Genomic DNA, 8,790 nt, shown 5'->3' on the forward strand with positions numbered 1-8,790 from the left:
TGTGCTACAGAGAATCTGGGAGGGGTGTGACAAAGCCGTTTTGCTTTATTCCTATTGCCTTAAGGTTCTTTGGGACTATTGCTGTTCTAATGAACACAGCAAACTACCCAGAAAAAGCAGCCATCAAAGCCAGAGTTTTCACTGTGGCATGTGGGTCTACACAACAGCAGCCCTCGTGCCCCTTTGGGTCATTCATGTCTTGACATTTGCCAGTGTGGATATAATCATTCATTGTTCTTTTAAAGCCTGAAATGATTGTAAGTACCAGGACACAGAGGGTGAGCTTCTGGACATGAGAGGAAAAGCCCCGGCACCTGAATTTGGTGGGACAGGACAATGTTGGACCCGCTACCCAGGGCTGGCTTTGTGGGCATGCAACTTGTGCTCGTTGTGATGCTCCGCTAGTGTTGTCTTGAAGTTATTTTTATTTTTATTTAATTTTTTATTTAATTTTATTTTTATTTGAGACAAGGTCTCACTCCATCTTTTCTTTTCTTTTCTTTTTTTCTTTTGAGATGGAGTCTCGCTCTGTCTCCCAGGCTGCAGTGCAGTGGCATGATCTCTGCTCACTGCAACCTCCACCTCCTGGGTTCAAGCAATTCTCTTGCCTTAGCCTCCCTAGTAGCTGGGATTACAGGCTCCCGCCACCATGCCCAGCTAATTTTTGTATTTTTGGTACAGACAGATTTTGCCATGTTGGCCAGGCTTGTCTCGAACTCCTGATCTCAAGTGATTCACCCACATTAGCCTCCCAAAGTGCTGGGATTACAGACGTGAGCCTCCGTGCCCAGTCAATTCTTAATTTTTGAAATGGTTCTCCCATCTCATTTTCCAACAAGGCCCACAAATCATGTAGCCAGTGTCCTTCCCTTGCCCCATTAACTCCCACATAGAGTTCCTTCTCTAAGCTAGGCTGAAAGAGCTATGATCTTTTCATTGCTATTTTCCATCTGTGCCTAGAAAATTGTATATTGATTATCATTGGACCAAAACTTTTTTCTCCCTTACCAATGCCCAACTTTATGAGTTCTCAGAACTTAATTACAAACATCAATCTACATGGAGAACTTGAATTTTATTTCTTAGCTTTCCTAGCTCTAAGAGTCTATCATTCTAATTTTCTTCTGTCTTGGATGCTAATTAATCCTGTAACTAGGGTTTTTTTTCTTTGTTTTTTTTTGAGACAGAGTCTTGCTTTGTCACCCAGGCTGGAGTGCAGTGGCATGATCTCTGCTCACTGCAATCTCCGCCTCCCAGACAATTCTCCTGCCTCAGCCTCCCGAGTAGCTGGGATTACAGGCACGTGCCACCACGCCTGGCTAATTTTTGTATTCTTAGTAGGGACAGAGTTTCACTATGTCAGCCAGGCTGGTCTCAAACTCTTGACCTTGTGATCCACCCGCCTCGGCCTCCCAAAGTGCTGGGATTACAGGTGTGAGCCTAGTAACTAGGTTATTTATAGCAACTTCTCAAAATTACTTTTAGAAAGCTTAAAAGACAAGCTTTTTTCACTATAAATGAAAATTAAAATGTTTATGAAGTTGTTCCTAAGGAAGATGTTTAAAACTTTTTTCTAAAACATGAATAAAACATCAGGGATTCTCAACCTGGGCAACAAAGTGAGACCCCATCTCTACAAAAACTAAAAATGAAAATAAAAATTAACCAGGAGTGGTGGCACATGCCTGTAGTCCTAGCTACACAGGAGGCTGAGGTGGGAGGATTGCTTGAGCTTGGGAGGTCGAGGCTGCAATGAACCATGAAGGCACCACTGCACTCCAGCCTTGGAAACAGAGTGAGACTCTGTCTTTTAAAATAACAAAAAAACAGGCCAGGCATGGTGGCTCACGTCTGTAATCCCAGCACTTTGGGAGGCTGAGGCGGATGGATCACCTGAGGTCAGGAGTTGGAGACCAGTCTGGCCAACATGGCAAAACCCCATCTCTACTAAAAATTCAAAAATTAGCCAGGCTTGGTGGTGGGCACCTGTAATCCCAGCTACTTGGGATGCTGAGGCAGCAGAATCACTTGAACTTGGGAGGCAGAGGTTGCAGTGAGCTGAGATTGTGCCATTGCACTCCAGCCTGGGCAACAAGAGTGAAACTTCGTCTCAAATAAAAGAAAAAAAAAAACCAGGGAGTAACTTAAATTTCAGTTGGCCAATTATAAAATTTATCTTCTAATTATTTGCTTTTGGGCAATCTTTATGGATAAAAGAAAGTTATTAGGAATACTAAAGCTATTGGGACTAGTAATAGATAATATGCCTGGTGTATACATTAACAATCATTTAATGTTAATATTGTTAAGATTTCTATTAGTTATCTTTAAGTCTTTAGTAACAAGGAAATGAGTAGCCGGTAACTAATCTCTTGACTCAACGGACCCAAAACAAATAAAATGTAAAATAAACAAGCCAACACAAGAGACGAAATGCTTTTGTATAATTCCCAGTAAGTCTCAATTTCAGGCTCTTCTAAAGCAGGAAAGAAGTTGAGTTCCTTCCCTCTCACATAACCCTGTATTCTTTTCTCAATTTTGGGAAGTAAGTGGCTTTAATCGTTCACTCTAAGTTAAATGTGCTCATCCCTTCAGTAAATGGTTATCTTGGACTCCAAGGAACAGATTGCTGAAGTAGGTGCCAGGTGAGCAGAGAGGGGACCAGCTTCATCCTTGCCTTCAGGCAGCTCATTCTCCAGGCGGGAAGACTGAAACATACACTAGCACCTCATCCACCAGATTGCGAGCTTTAACTGAGATATAGTGTCTTTTTTTTTTTTTTTTGGACAAGGTCTGGCTTTGTTAACTAGCCCGGAGTGCAGTGGCATGATTACAGCTCAGTGCAGCCTCAACCTCCCAAACTCAAACAATCCTCCCACTTCAGCCTCCTAAGTAGCTGAGACTACAGGCATGTACCACCATGCCCAGTTTGACTCAGTCTTAAGCCATCTTTGTCTAGCACATGACTAGCACAGTGGACATAACTCAGTGTGCAATAAACATTTCATAACTAATTAAATAAATGCACGCTCATGAGTGGCGTACTAATCAGCTTCTCTTTTTCTCATAAATACTAGCTCCCTTTAGACAGCACAAATCAAAATATCGAACAAACAGCTTTCAGGGATAAAGATGTTTTGGAGGAAACCATACAGGTCTATATGTCAGGCTACATCAACCTGATCTTCTATACTCCAATTTTTTCATATTGTCTTCAAATAGGAAAGGAGTCATAACAAATGATTTAGATGTTACTGAGGTTTTCAGTTAGTAACATAAAAAATCTGAGACAACCTTAATTCAACAACTCAGGACTGGCTACAGACAATACAGGGCATACCTACGGTGGAATTCTATGCACCTACTACACATCCCATTATGGAAATAGATTCGTGGGTATGGAAACATTTATGGTATGTATAGCACTAAGTGGAAAAAAACGCATGTTACAACCTAGGCCTCCTAACAGCTTTGAGTATCATTTGAATGTTATTACAATTGTGGATCTCAAGGAACCATGGACTCTGACAGATATTTCATGTCTTTGTTGGTGTTCCTGCCCTAGACTGCAACTGCTCGCTCTATCCTGAGTTTCAGGATGAGACTGATGATAAAACAGATGAAATACTTAGGCCCTAAAGACAGAGTACTAAATTTAAGAGAAGACCTTGGGTGAATGTATCCAGATTGGCCATGATGCTTCCAGGCTGAGCCAGGAAGCACCATCTGAGCAAATGGACTCTTCCCAAATCATTTTATAGCATTGACTTCACACTTAGGAGTTTATTGCTTGAACCAGATCATTTCTGTTGCCATGCATAAATTTGTGTGTGCACCTTTGACCCTAAAATACAAGTGTGAACATGCAATGGAAGACAGCAGTTGGCCCAAGACTCCAGAGTTCAAGGCCTCCTTCTACCACTTAATAGACAGGTGGCCCAATGGAAGACACTCGCTTTCTTAGCCTTATTGTTTTTATAAATAATAATCGGATTCATACATAGCCAGCTGGCCAGATGCCTAGGCTGAGTCCCATATGGGAAAGTGTGCTTCTACAGTGCAGATTTTATACATGTCTAAGGTGTTACTGTTATCAGATGGTGGTGGAGAATGTCTGGGTGCTGGGAGCCCCAGTTTTAATTCCTACTTTAGTTGTGTAACAACTGGAGACAATCACAAAAGCTCCTCAGGCCTGTTGACTCAATGGTCAGACGCAGAGATTTGCGTAGGGACTTGCTAGATATACTTCTGATATGAAAATTCTATTATATTGGAAAATAATCTCCAGTGTTTCACTCTTGTTTTTAGTTTTCTCTTATAATAAAAGATTGAGTGTTGGATTTGGCTTTATGGAACTATATGTGAGCGTGCTTATGCAGAGGAGTTACTGGGGAGAGGGAGAGAGAAGAAGGGGAAATGGTCAAGAGGAAGGGAAGAGGAAATTGGAAAGCGGAAGAGGGATAAGATGTTACAACAGGCGTTGTAGATTGGGAAAACAGACCACCCGGAACTGAAGGCCCCTGATTATGCTCTGAGGAAACAGGAACCCAGGGACAGGGCAGATATCAATGCTTTGACAAAGCCTGCTCTGGTCGTGACTGACTCATCAGATTCACCTCCCTCTGTCCCCAGCCCCACCACATGCTGCTTCTGCTGTGCCAAGTGTTCCTGATTTGGGTGTGGTCTTCTGCTTTCTCAACTTGCTTCTCTGAGAAAAATAAGTTACCTAATTTAAGCATGATGACTTTGATAAGTGAAGAATTCCTTGGGAGTAATTACAGACAAATCCACATTGAACTATGGACAATTTTCTATCAAAATGGATTTCTTTCTACTGTTCTCAATTAAAATTCTGACTTCTGGGACTCGGCTTCAAAGGTTGTATTTTTCTCCTTGTGGTTGCCAGAGACATTGTGTTACAATGACCATCTGAACACCAGAAGACCTGATTGCATCTAGCTCAGTCCTCCAGGCAAGACAGTAGGACATCAGAGATTGCATTATTTGGTCAAAGGAGGTCAGATAATTCAGGCAAGGCTAAAAATTTGACTTCTTAGCATTTTATTATTATTATTATTTTAATGGAGACAGAGTCTCGCTGTGTCACCCAAGCTAGAGTGCAGTGGTGCAGTCATCGCTCACAGCAACCTCAACCTCCTGGGGTCAAGTGATCCTACCCCCTCATCCTCCTAAGTAGCTGGGACTACAGGTGTGCACCACCATGCCTGGCTAGTTTTTGTATTTTTCTTTTTGTAGAGTCAGGGTTTGCCATGTTGCCCATGCTGGTCGCAAAACCCTGGGGTCAAGCAATTCTCTTGCCTCGGCCTTCCAAAGTGCTGGGATTACAGGCGTGAGCCACTGCACCTGGCCTTATTAGCACTTCTTTTTGGTCTGAATCATTCTGGACAGTTAACTTAGTTCTCTGTTTCATCTTCTAAGACACATGTTCTGAGAAGGGAAATAAAGTGCCAAAATTAAATTTACAAAACGTATCACTCTAGGGAGGTCCTTTCTATTTTTAGAAGGGAGAAAGCTGGAGATCCTGGAGGAATAGCTCCCAGGATTAAGTGCTGGGGTGGACCTTACTTCTCAAGGGAGAATTTGGAAGTCCAGAGAGGTTGGGGGACTTGCCTGCAGCCTTCGGTTTGCTGAAGGCCAAGCCAGCAAGCAGCATAACTCCTAGTATATTCTTTTTATCTTAATCTTTTTTTTTACTGTGAGAGACACATAAAATGTATTATCTTACTTTGTTTTTTTTTGTTTGTTTGTTTGTTTTTGTTTTTGTTTTTTTGTTTTTTTTTTTGAGACAGAGTCTTGCTCTGTCACCAGGATGGAGTGCAGTGGTGTGAATTTTTTTTTTTTTTCCAGACAATGTCTTGCTGTGTCACCCAGACTAAAGTGCAGTGGCACAATCATAGCTCACTGCAGCCTCAAACCTTTGGACTCAAGCAGTTCTCCTGCCTCAGCCTCCCGAGTAGCTGGAGCTACTGGCAAGCAGCACTACATTCAGCTTCAACCTTTTTAAAGTGTACTGTTCAGTGGTGTTAAATACACTCATGATGTGCAGCCGTCACCACAATCCATCGCCACAGCTCTTCATCTGTAAAACTGCAACTCTGTGCCCATTAAACACTAACTCCATATTCTCTCCCCTCCCCCCAGTCCCTGGCAACCATTCCACTTCCTGTCTCTATGAGTTTGGTGACTCTAGGTACCTTCTATAAATGGAACCATACAGTATTTGTCTTTCTGTGACTGGCTTTATTACTTAGAATAATGTTCTCAGAGTTCACCCATGTTGTAAAATATCTCAGAATTTTCTTCCTTTTTAAGGCTGAATAACATTCCCGGGTATGTATAGATCATGTTTTGCTTATCCATTCGTCAGATGAACACCTGGGTTGCTTTGGTGTTTTAGCTATGGTAGTAGCTCATTCTTTTTTCCTACTACATGGCAAAGCCTGTTGGGTTAAAAAGAATTTTGAGCCTGAAAACATAACACGTCACAGGTAGTGCTATGGAAAGACATCACCAAGTCAACCTGACTGCATCTAAACAAGCCTTTGTACTGAAGTCTGAAGAAATTAGCACGGAAAGAGATCATCTAAAAGATACCCATTTCAAGAGAACGCAACCTCTGAGAACAGATTATTACCCTACAAAAGGACGTCTTTTGAAGAAGCTCCAAAATTGAGTGGTAAGGCCAGGCATAGTGGCTCATGCCTGTAATCCCAGCACTTTAGGAGGCTGAGGCAGGCGGATCATCTGAGGTCAGAAGTTTGTGACCGGCCTGGCCAACATGGTGAAACCTCATCTCTACTAAAAATACAAAAATTAGCCAGGCATGGTGGTGTGCTCCTGTAGTCCCAGCTACTCAGGAGACTGGAGCAGAAGAATCGCTTGAACCTAGGAGGTGGAGGTTGCAGAGATTGCCCCACTGCACGCCAGTCTGGGTGACAGAGTGAGACTCTGTCTCAAAAAAAAATTTTTTTTGAGTGGTAAAAAGTGTGAACTCCAATGGGATTTGAGTTCTGATCCTCTGTCATCCCATCAAATCCCTCAAGTCTCAGTGTCTACATCTCTAAAATGAGGGGAATAATAATATCTACCTCATTGGGCCCAAGACTAAATGACATTAAATACATGTAGAGTGTTTTGCTTAGTGCCTGGCACATTACACATGCTTAATAGACATTCGCTATTACTATAATTCTGGTTATTAATTTATAGGATAACCAAATTTCTTCATTGCATACATTTTTTTTTCTTTTTTCTTTTTTCTTTTTTCTTGTTGCCCAGGCTGGAGTGCAATGGCACAATCTCAGCTCACTGCAACCTCCGCTTCCTGGGTTCCAGCAATTCTCCTGCCTCAGCCTCCCGAGTAGCTGGGATTACAGGTGTGCACCACCATGCCTGGCTAATTTTGCGTTTTTAGCAGAGATGGGGTTTAACCGTGTTGGTCAGGCTGGTCTTGAACTCCCGACCTCGGATGATCCACCCACCCTGGCCTCCTAAAGTGCTGGGATTACAGGCGTGAGCCACCATGCCCGGCCCTGCACAAATATTTTTTGAGCTTCTCTGTGCCAGGCACTGAAGATAAAACAGTGTGTATGATACAATGTTTGACTTTGAAAATAAAAACAGATTATTATAAGGCAGTGAAAGGGCTAAATTGGAGCCCCAAGGAGGGGTACTTGGCTTGGTTTTGTCAGGTCTGAGGATATCGTTTCTGGAGAAGAGCATGTCCAAGTAAGCAGCAGGTAGCAAGGGTTAAAGGGGATGAGAAAGGAGTGGGTGAGGGGAGCCCACAGTGGAGAATGCCAGGAAGGGGTCAGGGCTGAAGAGTGACAAGTAAATGGGGAAGGCAGTGGGCTGGAGGCAGGTCCTGAGTCCCATCTGTTTCCTCAATGGTGCTTTCCATATGCATTTTGAAAAATTAGTTTCAATGACTTCTGCTTAAGAGTTGTAGTAAATATGTAGATTAAAGGCAGTTGCCAGGCTAAAATGTGTCCTGGAAGTAATATGTTCCAATATACAGATTGACAATGTGGTTCAAGAGCAAGAATCAAATTGTCATTTGATTCAACTGAAAAAAACCAAAGTTATTAATACAACAAGAAAAAATATTCACAAGGAAAGAAGGAAGAAAGATGGAGAGAAAGAGAAACAGAGAAAGGGAGGAAAGAAGGAATGAAGAAAGGATGGATGAGGAGGAGGAAGAGGGAGGGAGGAAGGAGGGAGGGAGGAAAGAAGGAAAGAAGGGAGGAAGAAAAGGAAGGCTGTTCCTTGGAAGTGAGAGTTTGTCACAGAAACTTTTCCTTTTCTGCGTTGTTTTGAACTTTGTGTGTGTGTGTGTGTGTGTGTGTGTGTTTAAGATTTAGTTTTATCTTATTTTATTTTTTATTTTTATTTTTCTTAGAGACAGGGTCTCTGTCTCCCAGGCTGGAGTGCAGTGGCATAATCATAGCTCACTGCAGCCTCAAACTCCCGGCTCAAGTGATCCTCTTGCCTCGGCCTTCTGAGTGGCTGGGACTACAGGTGCAAGCCAGCATGTCTAAGTTTTAGTTCATTTTGGTTTTGTAATGAACTTTTTAATAATTGGTACTCAGGCCTGGCGCGGTGGCTCACGCCTGTAATCCTAGCACTTTGGGAGGCTGAGGCGGGCGGATCACGAGGTCAGGAGATCAAGACCATCCTGGCTAACACGGTGAAACCCCGTCTCTACTGAAAATACAAAAAAAATTAGCCAGGCATGGTGGCGGGCGCCTATAGTCCCAGCCACTCGGGAGG

This window comes from Theropithecus gelada, chromosome 18, assembly GCF_003255815.1.
Source record: "Theropithecus gelada isolate Dixy chromosome 18, Tgel_1.0, whole genome shotgun sequence".
Taxonomy (NCBI): domain Eukaryota; kingdom Metazoa; phylum Chordata; class Mammalia; order Primates; family Cercopithecidae; genus Theropithecus; species Theropithecus gelada.